Raw genomic sequence first — 23,904 nt, forward strand, 5'->3', positions numbered from 1 at the left:
ATTTTTGTATTATAATTATGGCAAGTACGTATGTACAATTAAAAATATTCAGATATTTATGTTAATGTACTTATGTTGTATAAAAAAATTCAAATTAAATTTCGTTAATCTTTTTCATTTAACGCGGATAAATTAGTTTTGTAGCGTTTTATGCAAATTTCATTATAGCTTCATTATCATTCTCTGATGAAGCATATAAAAAAAGAACGAGAGAATAGAGAATAGAGGTATGATTCTATTATGAATATGTATATATATATATTCTTGATTATCGAGCTATAAAAAATAGCATTCACGTTACCTGATAGTATAGAAATAACAAAAAAGAATATATCGTATATAAGGATTGTTTTTATTTACACGTTATATGATTGAATTTAAAATTGTTCAATTCTTATTGTTTCTTCGTGAACGTCAATGCTAACAAATATAATATTATTTATGAAAGTTATATCTTTCATAAAAAGTTACCTACATTCTATTGATTTTCTTTACCTATTGTTTCTACTATATACCTATAAGTTTCCATTCACATATCTTATAGATTTATTCTATTGTATCCAGCATATATGAGTGACATCTGCTGTTTGAAGTATCAAATTATATCTAACTATTCTATTAGTACAAATGAAAGATTCGGAGATCGTGCGTGTACTTTTTAATTTTTTAACAATTTATTTTATTTATCGTAAAATGTATCATAATATCGTTTCTTAATCTTATTATATACCATTTTAAAATCCTATATATATATTTTTATTTAATTTTACGTTTCCATTTATAAGTTATCAGATCAGATATTTATTTAATTTTGTACTTGTAGGTTATGTTCCTTGTAATGCATTATCACATATAACCTACATGTTTATACATATTTGTATAAATGTGTTGTAAAATTATTAAAAGGAGGAGAAACGCAAGAGGAGAAACGATTATTATGTTTAAAAATAGTAGTAAAATTGTCAATTTTTTCAAAAATTGATACAATTCTTCGTTTCGTTTCGTGTTTATTTGCGGAAGATAAAATGCGAGAAAGAAATTAAAGTAATTGTAAATTCGTTAGAATTGCATGGATAAAAATCAACCTCTCGTAACTAACGTTATTGTTGCTAAACCGTCATAAAATTCACGAACGAAAAAAAAAAAAAAATTGCACGAACATCAATTTACGTGTTTCCTTTTTTTTTATCGAATTTTTGAACACATACGAGTGCATATTGATGCAAAATTTTTCGAGGAAACGATATTTAACGATGTTAAAATGTTCATCAAGTTGAAACTATATCCTGTAAATATTTTCCAAACAAATATATATTTTTTTATCGAACAAGTTCAACATGTACATATGTTTAGAATCGTAATTTCGCATTCACTCTCGTCAATCGCGTATTCAAATTCTGCCGTGCAATTGTATATCATTAGATCCATAGTGTGGTACGTGAAAATGGAACAGTTGATGGTGAAAGATGTTGTTATCGAAATGGTTTACGATCGATACACTCGATACTCGAGAAAGAGGCGTTGTGTGCAAAGAGACGTTATCGAGATGATTCTTTTTTATTCAAGGAATTATTCAAATAAAAATATAATTATTTCGAAACGATTATGTAAATATCTAATTGCACCCTCAAATAATAATTGTGTTTTGTAAATTTTATAAATACTACATAATTTTAGTAAGAAAAATATATATCAATTTAATTTATCGAAATTATAATACTTTGATACAATCTCCTACGATATATTTCCATATTTTGTTTTATGCGAATTTTGCACGATTGCCAATAGCGCGCATTTCAAACATTTCAGAATCCCTTCGCAATTTCATACACGTTAACGATCATCTCGTTGTCGAACAATTCTGCTCAACTAATGTAATGTGATATTTCTGTTTCTGCTTGCCTGAACAGTAATTAAAAATTTACAAAACATATTTATATTTATATTATGAAGACTCCAATGTCTTCAACAATTGTTTCATTATCAACCAAAAATTCTGCAACTGTTTTTAATATATTTTTATTTCTACTTGTCCAAACAATAACCAAAAATTTACGTATTTATATTATTCCAATATCTTCTTTCAAATCTGATCATTTCAATGAACAATTTTGCTAACTACTACTCTAAATGTATTTCTGTTCCTGCTTGCTTGAATATAATATAACCAAAAATTTAAAAAATATATTTTATTCCAATGTCTCTCTTCAAATCAGATCTTCATTATCAACCAAAAATTCTGCAACTGTTTCTAATATATTTTTATTTCTACTTGTCCGAACAATTTTAAAACTATTTTAAAACTATTTAAATGTATTTCTGTTTCTGCTTGCTCGAACAATAACCAAAAATTTAAAAAATATATATTTATATTATTCTAATATATTATTCCAATTATTCCAAATATATTTATATTATTCTTCCTTCAAGTCTGATCATTTCATTGTCAACAAACAATTCTAACTATTTATTCTAGTATATTTCTGTTTCTACTTGCTCAAAAAATAATCAAAATTTTGTAAAATATATTTATATTGAATGTCTCTGTTCAAGTTTGACCGTCTCATAGTCAGTGAACAATTCTGCAACTGTTTGTTCTAATGTACAATATTTCTGCTTGCCTGAACAATAATTAAAAAATTACAAAACATATTTATATTATTTCAATATCTTCCTTCCAGTCTGATCGCTTCATTATCAACCAAATTCTGTTTCTAATATATTTTTATTTCTACTAGTTCGAACAATTTTAAAACTACTACTTTAAATGTATTTCTGTTCCTGCTTGCTCGAACAATAACCAAAAATTTAAAAAATATATATTATTTCAATGTCTCTCTTCAAATCAGATCTCCATTATCAACCAAAAATTCTGCAACTGTTTCTAATATATTTTTATTTCTTGTTCTTGTCTGAACAATTTTAAAATTACTACTTTAAATGTATTTCTGTTCCTGCTTGCTCAAACAAAAATTTAAAAAATATATAATATATTATTTCAACGTCTCTCTTCAAGTCAGATCTCCATTATCAACCAAAAATTCTGTAACTGTTTCTAATATATTTTTATTTTTACTTGTCCGAACAATTTTGCAACTATTTACTCTAAATATATTTCTGTTCCTGCTTGTTCGAACAATAACCAAAAATTTAAAAAATATATATTATTCCAATGTCTCTCTTCAATATCAACCAAAAATTCTGCAACTGTTTTCTCTGCCATACGATATTTCCTTTCCCTGCCAGCAGCAGCTCGTCAGATGTTAATCAGCAACAAAAATTTAAAAAGCTCGGACGTTTCCCCATTCTTGGAAAAAGAGAGATTAGCTTAAACCCCAACTGTGTCTCCAGCTGGCGAGGGTCCATTTATACCTGCGCAATCCTCTACTTTTATTATTCTACGTCGTTCTAAAAAGTTGAGGGAGGAGAAAGTGGCACGAATCCTGGCCAACAGGATGTATACGCAGGTATAAATCCTTCGACGACCGTGACTTCGACCCGAGAATGCGGCCCTAAAGGCCGCTTTTCAAGCTTCCTTTAGCCAAAATGTAAGCAGTTGTCGAGTTGGATACCTGGCCTACTCCCTCGTTGCAATTAAAATATCTTGCTACCTTCGTTCTCGCCTAATCTCTTCGGTTACTTTTATGGATTTCTACTTTTATGGATAAAAAATATATGGCTTAAACCCATCCTAGCCCCTCAACAATCCCTCATTACTTATCTATAGATCTATAGATTCGTGCAACCGATTTACAAGAAGAAGAAGAAGAAGAAAAAAGAAGAAGAAGAAAAAAGAAGAAGAAGAAGAAGAAAGAAGAAAAAAGAAGAAGAAAAAAGAAGAAGAAGAAGAAGAAAAAGAAGAAAAAGAAGAAGAAGAAGAAGAAGAAGAAAAAGATCGTTAAATCCGTGTTTCATTCGAAATGAAAGTCCTCTCGACAGACGAATCCAACTTCCTCGATTTTGATCACGAAGAAAAAAAGAAGAAGAAGAAAAAAGAAGAAGAAGAAGAAGAAGAAGAAGAAAAAGAAGAAAAAGAAGAAGAAGAAGAAGAAAAAGATCGTTAAATCCGTGTTTCATTCGAAATGAAAGTCCTCTCGACAGACGAATCCAACTTCCTCGATTTTGATCACGAAGAAAAAAAGAAGAAGAAGAAAAAAGAAGAAGAAGAAGAAGAAGAAGAAGAAAAAGAATATCGTTAAATCCGTGTTTCATTTGAAATGAAAGTCCTCTCGACAGACGAATCCAACTTCCTCGATTTTGATCACCTCGAAGAAAAAAAGAAGAAGAAGAAGAAGATCGTTAAATCCGTGTTTCATTCGAAATGAAAGTCCTCTCGACAGACGAATCCAACTTCCTCGATTTTGATCACCTCGAAGAGAAAAAAGAGAAGAAGAAGAAGAAGAAAAATATCGTTAAATCCGTGTTTCATTCGAAATGAAAGTCCTCTTCAAGACAGACGAATCCAACTTCCTCGATTTTGATCACCTCGAAGAGAAAAAGGAGAAGAAGAAGAAGAAGGAGAATATCGTTAAATCCGTGTTTCGAAATGAATTCGAAATGAAAGTCCTCTCGACAGACGAATCCAACTTCCTCGATTTTGATCACCTCGAAGAGAATGGAGAGAGATCCATCAAGATGAAGCCAAGCACGAGCCTCGTTGGTGCCAAGTGCTATCCCATCGATGTCCTTAGCGTGGAATCACAGCATCCACTGTATCGAGAACAACGTGTCCTCCAATTAGAGTCGTCATCGTGCCAGCTACGATTCCTCCGCTCTATCGAGAGCACTGCGGAATTATTGGGGGGATGATCGACAAAAGTGGAGAAATCGGGGAGAATGGAGGGGGGAGATGGTTGTTGTTCCGTGAGATCGAAGGAGATGGCGATTGTTCCAACCGATTAGAACGCCGAAAATATCCTAATCTTCGAGCTTTATCGATCAACGCTTGCGGAGCTTTGAACGAAGGCCGCCCTGTGTTTCGAGCGGATTTGGTCCGCAAAGAGGATTTTATGGACGAGATGGCGAGAGTTTGGCTCGAGGCCTGAAGCTTTGGGACGAGGAAAGTTTTCAAATACGTTAAAATGATGGCCAGACCCAGCCGAGACTCTTCTGAAAAGAGCCAGAAATCTTAAGGCTTCGCCCTGTGAAGTATAAAAGTTGTTGGTAAAAGAATATTCGTGGAGCCTTTAAGTGAAATGGAAGCAATGAGGAATCAGAATTCGTGAACTTGTTGCATCGTTTCTTATTTCCAGTCAAAAATTTAATCGTTTCTAAAATTTTAAGTATTTGTTTCATTTGGGAAAAATCTAGAATCGATCGATCCATTGGAAAAGATTAGAAGAGACCAGAGTGTTACAAAGAGATCGTCTTTTGAGATCTCCTGTAATTACGCACTATCAATTGTTCGTAAGTTTTAACTACGTGCCAATTAAACTTGTCCTCCCTTTCTTAGCAACTTTAACACTGTTTCATCCTCGAAATAAAGGATCTTGTACTTTTCGCTCGAGCAAGAACTTTCCCACGTCCGATGGAATTTGGTTGAAAATGGTGGACGTTGCAATTTCCTCTGTAATTGAGAATTGTGGTCGTCCATGTCTATAACGTATCCGAGAAGAAGGAAATAAAAATATTAACGATCGCAATAATTCTAGCGGAAGAAAAAAAAAAAAAAGTTTCATGGCTCTCGATCCTCGACCTTCGTCCAACCAATCCAATTTTTTTTTTATCTCGAGAATAAAAAAAATTATATAGTAGCGAAATATCTGATGGATATATTTGGGATGGAAGGAGGATGATAAAAAATCGACGACGATCGACAGCTTTATTTTATCGATGGATCGCCAACGATGATACTTGAGATGAATTGAACTCCTGTCAAGCCGCATAGCAGTTTGCATAGCTGGGAGGGCACGGATTGTTGCATTGTTCGCCTCGGAGAATTTCACACAGCTTGATGAAAGTTAGTAAGGCACGTGGATAAATATTTTCGTGCGTATGAATTGCAAATAGGTCGGTGAAAAGGATGGCAAATATTTAAATAAACGAACGAATTCGCCATTTTCTAAAAATGTCTTCTTTTCCCCTTCATCCAAACGCGTATGCTGCGTTTGTAATCTTATGCCACTTTTTTTTATAACAGCATAAAAAAGGTCAGTTCAGGAGCAGACGATCCTTAAATCGTAATAATCTTCGGTAGCATCTTCTTTTTTACGAGATTTGTACGCGATAAAGTCCTGTACTCGTATACTTAGATTCGTGACAAGCAATATTTTATCCAAAAATAAACATCTAAAAATCTATCGTGTAATTTCCTTTAAAAAATCCTATTAAAAATTAGAAAAACTTTGAACGGTTGTAACTCGGAAGATAACGACTTCCGGTCGATGAGCGAACGATCGTTGGAAGCGCGGAAGCTTCCCCTTTAAAACGCTTCTTCGCTCGTTTCGATACGATCTTCAATTCTCGAGATATGCTCGTGTAAAGAAAAGTGTAATTTTAATCGTTTATCTTAAATCCACTTAAATCCTATTAAAAATTAAGAAAACATTGAACCGCTATAACTTCGAAGATAGCGACTTCCGGTCGATGAGCGAACGATCATTGGAAGCGCGAAAGCTTCCCCTTTAAAACGCTTTTTCGCTCGTTTCGATACGACTTTCAATTCTCGAGATATCGTCGTGTAAAGAGAACGGTATTTTTTCATCGTTTACTTTATTCCTTTTATATCTTTATCGTACCTCTCGTTCGCGCTTCGTTTCATCCCAAACTTCAGACCGATTCTTCAGAAAAACGTATGCAATTTTTAAAACACGTATTTTCAGGAAAAATTATTCATTCGTAATCTCCATTATATATGTTAATATTATGGAATCCTTGGGAATCGATATCGGGATAAAACGAAAAGTGACTTAGCTTCCCCCCCTATTTTTCCTCTATTCTTCTTCTCCTTTTCTATTTCCAATAGTTTCTCAATCCATTGTTTTTCTCCCTAGGCTGCAAGTTAAATCTATTTTGAACGTGGATATTATCCGTGAAAGTTGTTCCGACACTGAACACACACTATACCACTCGGTATACTCGGACGACCAATATCAAAAGTAAGTACGTAACCTAACGCGAGATGTCTCCAAGTTTTGCATTCAAATTGGTATACGTGTATCCTTTACGCTTCGCCCTCTCGTTTCATAACCAAACTTTCCCGTTCGTTTCATAAGTTTGACAGGAAATATTATCTCGCACGCTATAGGAATAAACCCTTTCGAATTATCTTCTTCTCGAAGAAGATTTGTGCGTTGTTGTTTCGTATCGAATCGAATTCTATCTCTCTTGCAAAATATTTTATTCAAACAAACTCTTTTCCCGACACTAAATTCCCCAGTTCAACGTTGGTGCGTCGTTCAATCAAGCGAAGGTAATTTCTGATAATGCACTTGTATCAGCTTTTTTCGCTAATCGATTTTCTTTCCTTCGAATCAAGGTTACCAAGCCTCGAGACTGAAGGTATATTCTGACCCGTTTTCACGTGTCAAATATACGGCCTAAGAAAACGGATTGGCGAGAAATTCTGCCAAACGATGAAAATGTAATAAGAGAAATTTAATAATTTAAAAAAAAAAAAAAGAAAAGAAAAATTAATTACTTAAAAATCGCGAGTTAACATTTATCAATAATTAAAGTCACGTGACAGGCGCTAGAAAATTCAACATATAGATGTGCTTTTAACTTGTCCAAACGAACGACATTATTGACAACGAGCTATAAGTGGCTGCGAGAGAGCCTATCTCTTATCCCCATCGTGTGTTTCGAGGCCGGTGCGCGAAATATCTAACTTCCTCGAAGCGAATCAAGCGACGTAATGTATAATGCTTCGCTATTTTTAACGATTAACTTAAAACTTAATCGTAATATTACGACTTGAAGATAAAAATGAGAAAGAAAAAACATCGAATCTCTTTTTTTTAAAATCTTCGATCGCGTTGAAAAAAAAAGCTTCATTTAATCAGAAAATTATAGTATTCACAAAAAAAAAAAAAAACAGAAAAAATACCGGAATAGAAGAACAGACCGGAAAATAAGAGAATAGAAGAAATATCCTAGTTTTTTTTAATCTCGAGTAATGAGAACCATTCTACATAAAACATTTTCTCGAGTAAGGAACCAAGATGCACAGTAATAGTAGTAGTGGTAGTATCTTCTCTATTCAAGTCACTGGATACTTTCGTTGTTCGCTGTTTCGTATACTTTCTTTACCTTTCTCTCTCTCTCTCTGTCTCTCTTTCTTTCCCTGAAAATTATTGGCTAATCCTATCGGTATCCTTTGGTAATTTATACTAATTTGTACTATCCTCCTCGAAACGTATTTAAAATGTACACACTGTACGTGCTCGTGGTCCTTCAGACCAAGTTTCCCAATTTGGTATCGTGTTAGCGTTTATGCTCGGCGATAAATGTGATCAAAGATTCGAACGTGTTGCTCGGTCGATAAGTGAAACGTAATTTTACACGCGTTACGTCTCCCTCTTTCTTCTTTATCCTTCAAGCAATTCAAATCTTTCTTCTTTTTTGTTTTTCTTTTTAAACGTCCGTCGATATATTTAATCGTGTAAATATTCCGGGATCTATCTGTATGCGATATCAAGGAAGACGAGGCGTAAACGTAAACTATATGCTATAACAGTATTAGACGAAGTTTTAGACGAAGTTGGAGGATGTACATTTCGGAGTTTAAACTAGGAGATTGGACTTAACAGACGGGCGGAACGGGAAAATTATTTTAGACGGTCGTTCGGTTCGAAAATTAAACGTTTTTAAACGTTTTTTTCCCCACTTAAAGAGAGGAGATATTTTATTAAAACACGTTCACGAAATTATTCACGATAAATTCAATTCTGATCTAATTGTAAATACAAGTAAGATACCAATTTCAATTATTATCGGGAGTAATAACAATTTAATAATAATTTAACCGTATAAATTGAAATTATAGATATAGGGTTATATTATAGAGGGCGGCGTAATAAACGGTAAATGCATAGTAAAGTGAAATCGATTATCGTCAATTCACTCTATTTGGCGATACATGTAAATAATATATACGTGTGATTAGTTTTATACGGCCTTTGTGATGGGATGTGATCAGAAAGATATATTCTATATATTTAATTATGCTCAATGATGACGGTATACTTTACTGAAAAAAAAAAAAAAAAAAAAATAAAAATATAAAAAAAATAAAATTCCCTTGGAGAGAGATTTAATAAATTTTTCAACAACTGTATTTAAAAAAATACAGCAAATGTATTTAGAAAAATAATACGTCCGCAAAATTGCCGCGTTATTCACGGATTCAAATTATACCTTGTCCCCTAGGGAAATTCCAACGTATGTATGCTAATACGAGTATACGATAATGTATCACAGGGCAGTATCACACACTGGGATATTTGTATCGTGTAAAACGAGATGTAAATTAATGCAAATTAAATAAATTACTCCAATAATAATAGTAATAATAATTGTCCAAGAACAGAGTAGTCCAAGTACTCCAAGAGTAATCTTGAATTGAAGCTTCAGAGGAACAAAAATTCGACGTTTACCACGATTATCGTAAAAGAAACGGCATTATATATCCCTCTCCTCTTTAAAGAAAGGAAACGGGATCCCGTTTCGATAAATCGAATCGTATCCATCCCCCTTTCTTATGGAAGAAAGTCTTTCCCATTCTTTTCGATATTAATTCAATATCCGATATATATTCCCTCCAATCAACCTGAACGTTGCATCCTCCGCATCCTTCGATCGATTTTCGTAAGATTGCAAATTGTTTGATATAAAACGCGATTAACTTGGAGAGCAATGGCGGAGCAGACGCATCGGTTACAACTCGCGCGTTAATACGAGGCGAATGGATGGATGCAGGGAACGGTAACACGATTAACTTGGCGGAGTAATGGAGTACGCCGCGAAGACGTAGGGGGCGCCTGTTGCTGGTTGAGGGCCTGATCCTGTTACCAAGACGCCGTACTTCCGGAAAGCCACGATATATTGGTTGGCAACTAAGTAATTGCGGATTTTTTTTAGAAAATCAAAGACAATTTTTTCATGGAACTAAATAACTTTATTCTGTAACGTGTTGCCCATTTCGATCAATGACCTTTTGCCATCTTTCAGGCAGCATCATAATCCCACGTTCGTAAAACTTGTGGTTTTTATTAGCAAAAAAGTGAATCAGGTACGATTTGATATCATCATCGTTATTGAAATTTTTACCATTCGAGGAGTTTTGTAAAGATCGAAACAAAAAGTAATCGAATGGTGCAAGGTCAGAATTATATGGTGGATGTGGCAAAACATCCCAACCAAGCTCCAATAATTTTTGCCGAGTGACCAAAGATGCGCGTGGCCTTGCATCGTCATGATGGAATACAACACCTTTTCGATTTGTCAATTCGGGCCGCTTTTCTTCAACCGCATTGTTTAATTTCGTTAGTTGTTCGATGTAGACAACAGAATTGATCGTTCGGTTGGGTGGTAAGAGTTCAAAATAGATAATTCCTTCGTAATCCCACCAAACTGATAACAAAACCTTCTTTCGATGAATACCAGTTTTTGATGTTGTTCGAGCTGATTCACGTGGCCTGCTCCACCATCTTTTCCGCTTGATATTGTCGTAAACAACCCATTTTTCATCGCCAGTTATCGGTCGTTTTAAAAATGGATCATTTTCATTACGTTTCTTTAGCAAATCGCAGCTGTTAATGCGTTGCGTTAAATGCTTTTCTTTCAGTTCGCGAGGAACCCATGTATCGAGTTTTCGAACATAGCCAAGTTGTTTTAAGTGGTTTTCGATGCATATATGCGATACATGAAGCTTCTCTGCAATCTCACGAGTTGTGACGATCCGAATCGATTATTGCTTTGATTAGGTCGTCATCAACTTCAACTGGACGACCAGAGCGTTTTTCGTCTTTGAGTGAAAAATCACCAGAACGAAATTTGTCAAACCAATTTTGACATTGCCGTTCTTTTAAGACTTCGTCGCCATAAACAGCGCATAACTTTTTGCGAGCTTGCGATGCGTTTTTCCCTTTGCGAAAATAAAAAAGCAAAATATGACGATAATGTTCCTTTTGATTTTCTATTTTTCAACGAAAACTACGCAACCGATCAAAAAACTTTTTTTACCAATCGACAGCTGAATTGTCAACTATCAAATAACAAAATGTGTTTTACATTTGGACTACGCCAGCAAACCTAAAAATTCAACTGAAGCCATCTATGAGTGAAATCCGCAATTACTTAGTTACTTAGTTGTCAACCCAATACATATATCCTTCTTTCACAGAAATATGGTAGCCGTTGATGAAATGGAAATGAAAAATCTCTCTCTTATATTATTTCTACCCCTATGAATCGAACACCTTTCTTTTCCCCTTCGTCCATAAAATTATGTCTTCTCTCTCTCTCTTTCTCTCTCTCTCCTTTTTTTCCCTTCATATTCCTGCCGGATATTTCACACTTTCCAACGTGTTTCTCATCACCTCTGTTGGGATGACGGACGGGAAGGTTTCGACGACGCAATGATTTATGCACGCTGGTTATCCCCCTACTTGAATCGATCTTATATCCCCTCTACTTGACAGGGGATAAATGATTAATGGTCGGGTCCAATAGCTTCGGGGGTAATTTCTGCGTGCATGTATTTTATGATTCGAACTAATTATTGGAGAAATTAGAGAGAGGGATTAGTCGAGATTCGGCCAAGTTTAACAACGGTGAATAACGAGGGATCGAATGCGATTGTTATTCGATGGATTTCGATGGATTTCGTCCCTCGATTTTCTATAATTTTTTGGCAGATATCAGATATTGACGGATACTCGTCCTCCTCTGTTTTCCAGTTAGATGAAACGAAATTTTAAAAAATCTTCGTTCTCGAAGTGGGGTAAAAGAGATTTGGTTGAATTTTCTGTTATTTTTTTCCTCGTCTCGGATGAACAGAGGTGATTTAAAAAAAAATTACCAAATTAAAACGAAATAATTCTTGAATCGATGTTAAATGAGTTACATGAGGGATTGTGTTATCGGAAGCTTGAAATTATGCAAATTTCACGGATGGAAAAGATCCCTTTCTACCGTAATTAATAGCAATTACAATGGTGGCTCAACTTAACAAAAGAGGGATCAAACAGAGCTCCATTTTAATTTCGTTCAATTTCCCTAATCGCGAGAAGCGAAAATTATCCATCGTTATCCTTTAAGCTTCGAAGAATCATCTCGTTTCTTCCTTTTTTTTCAGAAGATCCAGATTAAGCTGCACAATTTTTCCATCTTTTTCTCACGGACCCTACCTTTCATCCGCTTTGCTCCTGCTTTGCTCGAGGTTTAAACTTACGAGATTAGAAGGAGGCAAGTCTATCGAAATCTGTAGAATTTTTTCGATTACAACTATACTTTTGCCAAATTTTCCGTCTGCAATAATAGAATTTGACAGTCGTTTACAATTTTATCTGAAATCTTGTTCAATCATCAAATTTTCATTCTATTTTTTTAACTTATTTTTCTACGTCCGTAATATTTTAAAATCGTTAATTTAATTCACGCAACGAAACGAATTTAACAGAATTTTACGCACGCGTAATTCTGTATAATGAAAAAAAAAAATTAAAAGTCCTCGTTCGCGGCATGTGTCAGACGTATGAGAGAAGTATAATCGTATAATCGTTTTGCGAATTAAAAAAGGTCTAATAAATAAAAATTATTTTTCTCCAAGCCAATTTGCGATTCTTTCATTTTACCTCGAACGTAACGAATTAATCGCTTTTATTATAAAATAAAATTTATGATATAGTATACACCTTCTCCACTTAGGCATCATTAATTTTTAACTTCGAGCAGCACATTGATACATGCAATCAATGATAATGATTTAAAAAAAAAAATTACAAAACTTTCTTTTCTTCGATACTAACTTTTTGTTTATTCATTGTTTCAATTCTGATCATTCAGATACGAAAACGTATAATTAAAAAAATATATTTTCCAATAACAGAATAAATGTTTTTAAATCTATGCTCAACTTTTTTTTGATGTAATGATTTGAAAAAAAATTATAAAACTTTCTTTCCTTCGATACTGTTCTTTCCTTCGACTTTTTGTTTGTCGATTGTTTCAATTCATCCAGATACAAAAACGTATATTTAATATTAAAAATATATAAAAATATATGCTCAATTTTTTTTAACATCGAATAAGTCATTGATCTATGATTTGAAAAAAAAAACTATAAAATTTTCTTCCCTTCGATACTAATTTTTTATTTATCGATTGTTTTAATTCTGATTAGACATGAAAACGTATAATTAAAAAAATATATTTTCCAATAACAGAATAAATCTATTTAAATCTATGCTCAATTTTTTTTAACGTCGAGCAATTCATTGATCTATGATTTGAAAAAAAAATTACAAAACTTTCTTCCCTTTGATACTTTTTGTTTATCGATTGTTTCAATTCGATTCTGATCATCCAGATATCGTATAATTAAAAAAATATATTTTCCAATAACAGAATAAATCTTTTTAAATCTATGCTCAATTTTTTTAACGTCGTGCAAGTCATTGATCTATGATTTGAAAAAAAAATTACAAAACTTTCTTCCCTTCGATACTGACTTTTTGTTTATCGATTGTTTCAACTCATCCAGATATGATTAAAAAAATATATTTCATCTATTTTCCAAAAACAGAATAAATCTTTTTAAATCTATGCTCAATTAATGGATCAACATATATATATACATATATTTTAAGCGCTAATTTATCAGAATAGCTAGTCGTAAAGAAGCAATTTCATTTTTAACCCAGGCTATTTTCGACATCGCATTTTCTGTTGGCATTCGATATCGGGGGTAAAGGAAGGGCTTTTTAGTTGGAAATTTGATAGTACGTACGAACGAGGGAAAGTTTACGAAGAAAAACGATATTTTTCCCTCCCATCGGTGTATCGGTACAAGAAAATATAATATATACTGTAATTAATCGAATTCATTGACAAAAATTTTGTCAATTTTTTTTTTTTTTTTTAATTTAAACCACTCCAATTACGATCCACACTCTTTAAATTGAAATAATTCTAATTCCTTTTTTTTATTCAAATTATTTATTTATTAATCAAATCCCAATTTCAGCTCGCTATCAATAGCAATCGGTTATTGCAGTAAAGAAACGAATCTCAGCTGTTACAATTTTATCCCAACGTTATTGAATAATCCCTTAGAAACTCGATAAGAAACTCGTCCAAAGACTCTTCAATATCCCGAGAATTAGAGAAAAAGGAGAGAAGAATCATCAAAAATTGAATTTTCCTCTCTTTCTCGAAACTCGATAAATATCGAGTTGAATTCGAAACACGGTGTCAAATATTTTTCCACGATGTGGAAATCCTTTTCTCTTCAAACGATAGAAATTATTAATGAAATTAACAAACGAGGGATAGGGGGTGAGGGGATAATTAAATTTGTTTGCGACGCGAACCGATGTACCGAAGAAATAATATTGGAACAAGTTGTTCGCGGTGATGACCGAACGCGAGTGAAAAGTAATTGCTGTCCAGCGCGGATCAAATCCGCGTTAATGAAATTAACGATCCATTTACGGCGTTAAAGGCGGCCTCCGCGACGATCGATGACGAAACGCATATATGTATACACGTATATACACGTATATATGTTTGTCCTTTTGATAAACGCGGCAAAGTTTCGCGAACTTAATCCGAACGAGTGATCGAGTCACGGGCGTGGAACCATTTCCGGAGAAAATCGTTTCCGATTGCCGCTTAACTCGATTAATCGACAATTTGAATCCATTAAGCTCTTTAATCCGTCCATCAAACACTTTGACCTCAAAGAGAGAACGATCCCCGTATCGCATACATACACGTTTCGCCTTCTACGAATATACGCGCGAATGTATTCCCTCCGTCGTTATCTTCGTCTCCTCATCCTCCTTTCTCACGTATTTTCGGTTTATTTATTTGACCAAGTTGTTAGTCCCCTTTACGGATTGGACGTACGATAGAATCTATTACGCGACCTGTTTCTTCATCCGCCCTCTCTCCGCCATCTCGTCTCAATTTACATTGGATCTCGTAATCGGAAATGAGAAATCCGACCGAGTTTCTTTTTTCTCCTTCTCTCTTACTCCCTCTCCTCGTATAGTTCATCGAAGGAAGAGCGCTCGAACGAGCGCCGTTTAATCTTGTAATGGAATACGTTTCGAAACTTTTTCACCAGGGGAGCAAGGGAGGGGAGGGGAGGTGACGGCTCGCTACGCTCTATGTACGTATGTAAATTTTCTCGCCGCGAATTCGCGTCATTTGCATCGAAGACGATTTTATTATGCGGCGAAAAGGTGTGATCACAGGATGTGTTGATCATTGTTATCTCCTTATACAAACAAATTTGATACCTCCAATTTCTAAGGAAAATTAGGATGGGAAATTGTTCAAATTGCTTACTCGAGATGCTATAGCGTGTACGCTGTGTCATCGTAAGGAATTAAGAGGTTATGTTCCAGCTTGATTTCTCTCGCTACGATATTTGCTGCTTCGATGAATTATAATAATCGAATTATAATAATTAGTGTATTGTTGCAACACGTTAGATGCTGCAGGATAAATATCGAATATCTCTTTTTTTGATTCTTGATATAAAAGAATAAGAATTTGGTTTTAAAATAAAAATAATGTACGGAGAGATAATATATATATACATGGATGAGAACAATAATAGAAATGTTACGTGTGCACGCATGCGCAAAAGGTTTTGAAGCAAGACGAGACACACAGGTGGCGTTGATGGGATGAAATTTTTCGTCTCAATTAATAACCAATGAAAAATCTGGAGTAGTTTCTTCCATGTTGTTAATACGATGAACTCTTGGTATATTGCGCGCCTTCGAAATCAACTTTGGAAGTGATTAAACGGAAATGAAAAGTTTCTATTTGTAAAAGTTTTATTAACATTTACGATCAATGTAGAATCAAAGTGAGAATTCGATCGTGAGAATTAAAAATCTAAAAGTAATTGATCGAGGTTATGAAAGTTTAAAAGTTTCAAATTGTTGGAAAGTTTGGAAATATGGATCAAGATTCGAAAGAGAAGTGTATCTTTTGATGAAAATACTTGATTATCCAAGTTGTTGGTTATACTACACAAATTAAACCTAACGAATTTTACTTCTCTTTGAAGATCACTCGAAGCGAAACAAACTAACTTCTTTTTGAATCCAGCTATATCGAAACTACTGTAAATCGTAACACGGCGTTAACAATTTTATTATCTTGCTATTCTTTATAATGGGTAATTGATTATTTTAATTTTATATTTTAATATTTTATTTTTAAAGTAAAAAAAAAAAGCAAGAATTTTCTGAAATTTTAATCATATTATTTAGAATTTCTTTTTTGATTTAACAATTTTTTGCAACAATTTGTTGATTGTAAACGAATTTTAGATCGTGTTACGTAATTTATTCGAGCAACTCGTTAAAACTGTTTCATTTTCTCTGAAAAATGTTTAACTTTATCTTTTAAACTCCTATTTATCTTTCTCCTTCTATTATCAGCAAGATATTCAAGCTTGGACAAGTTAAAATTACGCTTTATTTCTGTCGTCTCAAAAAAATTGTACAAACATCCCCTATGTATTAAAAATTTTTTCTTTTCTTGACTTTTTATTTTTTTTTTCTTTTTTAGTTTAGTTAATTTTAAAAACTTTATTAACCTTTCATTTTATTTGAAGAAATTTTTATTCAACGATTATGAAATTAGTTAAAAGCGAGATAATCAATGTTTTAAATTTTAAATTGTGTAACGTGTTTTCAAAATGATATTAAAAATGGAATCGATAAAATTTAATGTTTTAATTTAATTTCGATTATGATTTAAGAGTAACCATTAAAAAAAAAAGGATAAGAATAAAATTGTAATTGAATAAACGAAGAAATTGTATACATTTTAATTTTATCTATCGTTAATCAAATATTTTTCGAACTGGGATGACATTTTTTTTTAATATTTCGAATTTACGAAGTGAAAATGGCTTAATAAAAATTTATGGAATTATGGATTCACAATTTTATTTTATTTTAAAAGTGTTTAATTGCGAAAAAAAAAACATCGATTAAAATTAATTAAAAAGTAAAAAAAAAAAAAATAATCTAATAATAGTTTAATTTCGATAAAAAATAATTCCATTTATTTATATTATTGCAAAACATTTCCATCGTTGATCTGAATCAAGCGAATAACTCTTACTGAAAAAAGTTCGGCCATCAAGTAGCGCGAGTATTGCACAAATCAGACGCAACAAGTGTAACGCTACGTATCATATTCACGTTCTCTTTTCTTTTTTCAGACACGCAAAAAAATCATTTCGTTATCGACATCTCTCGCTACTTTTGATTAATTTTATTGAAATCATAATAAAATAAAAGAGCATTTTATTCTGATAAATGAACTTCCACTTCTTTTGTAACTATAAATTGATCCTTATCCCTTAAACCGTATTCTTGCGAAGTAAGTAACACAGAATAAGCATGAAATATCTATTGCGAAAAACTCGATCTTTAAAATTCTTAGTGGAATTTCGAGGAGAAAATTTTTAATTTTCTTTTTTCTTTTTTTATTTTGCTTTTAATTAATTTTGTTCGTTTATTAAAAAAACGAACAAAAGAATCGCGTGAATTTGATTTTATCGCGATGTTAATAAAATTTCAGAAAGATTTCATTTATCCGTGCGAAAGAATTCGTTCCACTTTGAAACGTGGAATCGCCACGCAAGTGTCCATCGTGTTTCAAAAAGAATTTTGGCAATGATATGGATTGCGCTTTCGCTCCGTAATTATTCCAATTAAATGGGATATTCCAGTCGACTAATTATCATCTTTTTCTTCTTTTTTAAACAACTGTGTTGATCTATTATTAATTCGATAATGAGAAATTTATGGAAAATCCTTTCGAGGAATATTTTCATTCGTCCTAGAATTTTTTTTAGAAGAAAAACGCATCGAATTGGTAGTTTAAATTTTTAATAATATTAATTTCGATCGAATAATATTTAATTCTTACTAATTCGATTGATAATGAGAAACCTATGGAAAATCATTTCGAGGAATATCTTCATTCGTCCTAGAATTATTTTTAGAAGAAAAAAACGCATCGAATTGGATAGTTTAAATTTTTAATAATATTAATTTCGATCGAATAATATTTAATTCTTACTAATTCGATCGATAAGAAATCATTTCGAGGAATATTTTCATTCGTCCTAGAATTATTTTTAGAAGAAAAAAACGCATCGAATTGGATAGTTTAAATTTTTAATAATATTAATTTCGATCGAATAATATTTAATTTTTACTAATTCGATCGATAATAAAAAACTTATAAAAAATCATTTCGAGGAATATTTTCATTCGTCCTAGAATTATTTTTAAAAGAAAAAACGCATCGAATTGGATAGTTTAAATAATTTTCAATATCGATCGAATAATATTTGCAAACATCGGATCACGTATAAATTTTTTTTTTTGTAACTTTCCAAGCGAATACGAAGAAATCGAATCGATTAATAGTCGGTTTTATATTTGATTATCATATTAGCGCACTTTGTCGTCCTCGGACGAAGGTAACTTTACCTTCCTCCCTCGTAACCGTGCAATTCAGCGACTCAATCTTGCATCACGCAACGAATACAGCGTTTTAAGCTAAGTGCTCCGTTTGAAGCAACGTCGACGAGGAAGAGAAATAAAGAGGTTGGGCAAGCTTTTCTTTCTTTTCTCTCTTTTTTTTTTTTTCCTTCCAGTTCTCCATTCGAATAAGATTTCAAAAGTTCGATATCGATTTCCCTCTTTTCAACACCGATCCAAAACATGGATGATGAGAATAGGATACAATCAAAGTGAAAGTCACAGTTTTCAACGAAAGGAGAATACGAAACTTGTTGTTTTTTTTTTATTAATTTCTTTCCATCTATAAAAAGTTTGGCAGGTAAAAACTTTAAAAAAGTGTTTTATCTCCGGGACAAGTTTGGCATTATCGGGACGTGCATTCTCTTCCTCTTTTTTCATCGAAAATTTCGACTTTGTCCTATTTTTAAAACGCGAGGGACCGCAACTTTTTACCCGAATGACGAATGATACGTCTTTTAAAACGTTAAACTCTTTAAATCGTGTTTTCTTTGACCGACAACTTTTCGAATTCGGCGCAGAGATTTATCACAGTTTCCAAATACCTTCGTCTTGTCCGCTGTGTGGATATAATCGAAACTTTCAATTCCCAATTATTATACGAGGAGAACTTGCGTCTTCTTTTTTTTTAATTTCACCTCTCTTTCTCTCTCTCTCTTTCTTTATTTTCCTCTCCGATTTTTTTATCGATCAGATGATTTTCACTATAAAACATTTGAGATTGGTAAGCTAACTTTCGAGCGCAATTTCTTAAAAAAAAAAAAAAAAGAAAGGAAATGCATTCGAGATTGGTTTTCCACTTATTAAAATCGTACAATAAATACAGTACGGCTCGGTTGTCGATAGAAAATTACTCTGATTGAAATTCGCGGAAACTGGCGAAAGCTTTTATTACTCTCGCATTAAGCGAGAAAGTGCGTCGAAATGTATCGCGTCAATGTAAAGCTTGTAATTATTAATATCGCGATCGAGCGACGTACGGTTAAATTTTCAAGGATTTTCAATTTTCGAACGAACGCGTGTTTGAAATTCGCTCGAACTTTTTGTGAAAAAGAGAGAAACTTGAGATAAATTAAAAAAAAAAAAAATTATTCATCGTTCACACTTATCATTCACTCCTTTCTTCGTATTCGATTCGAAATTTTGAACTTTTATCACGTATTCCGATTATGTTCTCTCCCTTCGAATCGATGGAGGATCAAAATCCTCCCGCAGAATTTTATATCGCCGCTCGAGCGTATTCTCGAGATTTCTTCTCGGAAAATACGTTCCTGCAATTTCTATCTCTCTCTCTCTTTCCCTCGAGAGAGAGAAACGAAGTGCCAACATTTTTTACTCGAACAAAAGAGGCGTATTGTTCACAAATTGGAAAGAAATGGAAAAGTTGGGGGAGGAAAAAAGGAACTAGGTTTCAGAACAAATAAATATTGGGTTGGCAACTAAGTAATTGCGGATTTTTTTTAGAAAATCAAAGACAATTTCTTCATGGAATTAAATAACTTTATTCTGTAACGTGTTGCCCATTTTGATCAATGACCTTTTGCCATCTTTCAGGCAGCATCATAATCCCACGTTCATAAAACTTGTGGTTTTTATTAGCAAAAAACTGAATCAGATACGATTTGATATCATCATCGTTATTGAAATTTTTATCATTCGAGGAGTTTTGTAAAGATCGAAACAAAAAATAATCGGATGGTGCAAGATCAGGACTATATGGTGGATGTGGCAAAACATCCCAACCAAGCTCCAATAATTTTTGCCGAGTGACCAAAGATGCGCGTGGCCTTGCATCGTCACGATGGAATACAACACCTTTTCGATTTGTCAATTCGGGCCGCTTTTCTTCAACCGCATTGTTTAATTTCGTTAGTTGTTCGATGTAGACAACAGAATTGATCGTTCGGTTGGGTGGTAAGAGTTCAAAATAGACAATTCCTTCGTAATCCTACCAAACTGATAACAAAACCTTCTTTCGACGAATACCAGCTTTTGATGTTGTTCGAGCTGGTTCACGTGGCTTGCTCCACCATCTTTTCCGCTTGATATTGTTGTAAACAACCCATTTTTCATCGCCAGTTATCGGTCGTTTTAAAAATGGATCATTTTCATTACGTTTCTTTAGCAAATCGCAGCTGTTAACGCGTTGCGTTAAATGCTTTTCTTTCAGTTCGCGAGGAACCCATGTATCGAGTTTTCGAACATAGCCAAGTTGTTTTAAGTGGTTTTCGATGCATGTATGCGATACATGAAGCTTCTCTGCAATCTCACGAGTTGTGATGATCCGAATCGATTATTGCTTTGATTAGGTCGTCATCAACTTCAACTGAAATCCGCAATTACTTAGTTGCCAACCCAATATATTTAAATAATTTAATTTATCCTTACAAGAAACGAGGATAAATCTAAATTTTAGATTCTAATACGTGTTCCTCTCGTTTGAAGATTACTTAAAGCAAGGATTAGATAAAAATAAATGGTTCTTTAGAGGTTTACGATTTTTGTTTCGAAGGAAGTGAAAAAAAAGAAATGTATATATAAATTCAAATGGAAGGAAGAAAGGAAAAGTGGTGATAGTTTTCGTTTAACAACGATATTTACAGCCTCTCCGTTTAAAACATCAAATCTTGCAAGGCTGGAACGTTACGATTCGCGGTATATTTATCTTACATTTCGGCGTATTGATTCGCGGATTTGAAGTATTGGGATAGCATCGAGGGCGAGGAGAATGAAGCGATAAAAATAATACAATACGAATATTTGCCTCGTTCGATTTCTTTTCGAATGAGAAAAAATTCATCAAATTTCAATTCGTCCAAATTTCTTCACCGATGGAAGAAGATGGAAGAAAGTTTCATTCTCGAGCAAGTTCTTGACAAGTTTGAAGAAGCAAGAAGGGGAGAAAGATCAAAGAAGGAAAGATTTTGCTCGCTGTTACATGGTCGAAGATGCAACTTCTCAGATAAAGGAATCACTTTTGTGGAAATTAGCGTGGACGAAATAAAGCACTTTTGATTACGGTCTGATATTATCCTACAATCTTCCCTTCGTTCTCCCTCCAAGAATATCCATCTCTTGACCCCTCCTCAAACTAAGCTCACGATCCAATTACATCTACCCTCGAATAATACTCTTAATAAGCGATCTAAAATCTCCCTCCCTTTTTCCTTCTCTGTTTCGAAAAAAAAATTTCCTCGAGTTTCTCGAGAGGAATACATAAATTGCAATTTTTTCTTTTTACCAATTCGAGGAAAATGATGGAGAATTTTTTCGTTCCATCTCTCTTCGACAAACGAGAGAGACATTCTCTTTCGCGAATAAAAAAAGAAGGAAGTTGTGTAAAGCGATTAAAATATCAAGAGAAGACTACGTGTGTACAAAAATCGGATGAAAGCGAAACGTTCATCTTGCCGCGAATCGAATGCGATTCCGATAAAAAACTTTTACCTTTTTCTCCTTTTTTCGTCCCAATTCCGATATTTCGATGCAACACGATTTTCAAGAATCCTTTCTGTTCCAATATTATTTACCGTTTTCTCTCTCCCTCCTCTCAATTCGATGAATTAAAAATTGCTACGAATTCGTATAATTCATATTGTAAGCGCAGTTTTTAAAAGTGGCCTTGAAAAAGGTAAATTTAAAAGACGAACGCACGCGCTGCACCACCCACGCGATACAACAACAGATGTGTTGTAGGCAAGCAAATAGGTGAAACAAGATAAACGAAAATTAATTATGAGTTAATGTATTCGCAGTATACGTTGCGATCATTAATTACGCACATATATTTATATATATTTACATATTTGTAAACGCAATATTGTGCACGCTCGCTCAATTTGTAAATTATCAGTTGAATCAGTTATATTAAATATTTTGCAGGGGAATACGTATTTTTCGAAAAAGAAAAAAAGGAACCGTAACCATTTCTGCCAGTTTCCTTTCTTCCCGCAGTGGATATAAATCATTCCTTTTTTCGAGGGATACAAAGTGAGCATGTCGAGCTTTCAGAAAAATAATGTTCCAAATAATGGTCCTCGCATTATAGAGTGTATAATACACTGGAACGATAAGTGGAACAACGGTCTCGATTCTTTTTCTCTCGGGACGAGGAGCCAACTTGGTGCGTCGACCAACAAGATATATATATATCGAATCGATACAATAATATCAAATTTTTCCTCACCAATTATCTCCACATCGTGCTTTGTCCGATTGGAATTAGAAAGTCGAATATCGATGGAGAAACTTTTTGCCAAAGTTTTCCAAGAATCTTCTTTTTTTGGATCTCTTCGAGCGAATTATTGAAAGAGCGAAGTTTTCGATACTTGGAAATTTTTGACACCAATTTTTCGGTTCTAATCTGGCGAAAATCGTGCTCGCTCCTTCTTATCTCTTTCTGCGCATTGGTCGCCTTCCTTTATCCATTGATATTCGTGTATTGTATAATACGGGTTCAAGCTCCACTCAACACCAATATCTTTCGAGGAATCGATGGAGAGGATGCGGTGCGCCAATTTCGTGCACCACCGCCTCGTTCGGCCGGCGTAATAACGCCGCTCGATTGCTTTCCTTTTTTTTTTTTTTTTTTTGGGAAACGAAAAAGAAAGGAAGGAAGAAAAAATTTAATCCGTCTTTGTTCTTTTCATTCAATTTCTGTGAAAACTTTAAGCATTCCTTTCGAAATTCGGAAAAAGAAGGTAATAATGAAAACTCGAGAACAGGTATTTGTGATCAGATTCAGAGATTATTAATTCGAATTTGAATTGTTGCAGCGATCGAATCTGGTGGCGACATCTTGCGAGATCATCGATACGATTTGGCTATCGTAAATTCTGGTGATTCGCCACGAGATTTCAAAGCGTCCAGGAATTTGCGCGTGACAACTGAGTTATGGCCGGGGATCCCATGGATTCCTCGATTATCGTTCAACCGTTACGCAACGCTATCGTTCCACGCTTGTATCTCGCGAACGTCAAAATACGGTATAAATATGTGATGAGGTTACGTAGTTGAAGAGAGCAATATCATTGCACGTATTGTTCCATAAATTTTCGAAAATTTATTTGTTTATTTTCTTTTTCATTTTCGATATTAGGGGAGAAATAAAATATAAATACTTTTTTGGATGATCGGAGAATAAATATGGAGATTA

General features: G+C 33.6%; 2 protein-coding genes across 2 annotated transcripts in view; one reads left to right on the forward strand and one right to left on the reverse strand.

Moving 5' to 3' along the window:
- LOC411611 (tachykinin-like peptides receptor 99D) overlaps nt 1-23,904 on the reverse strand; it is an 82,474-nt gene that overhangs the window by 37,235 nt on the left and 21,335 nt on the right. The gene's annotated exons all lie outside the window — the stretch shown is intronic.
- Nucleotides 1-23,904, forward strand: part of LOC102656554 (NADH-ubiquinone oxidoreductase chain 5-like) — a 32,441-nt gene that overhangs the window by 355 nt on the left and 8,182 nt on the right.

Source organism: Apis mellifera, linkage group LG15, assembly GCF_003254395.2.
Source record: "Apis mellifera strain DH4 linkage group LG15, Amel_HAv3.1, whole genome shotgun sequence".
Lineage (NCBI taxonomy): Eukaryota > Metazoa > Arthropoda > Insecta > Hymenoptera > Apidae > Apis > Apis mellifera.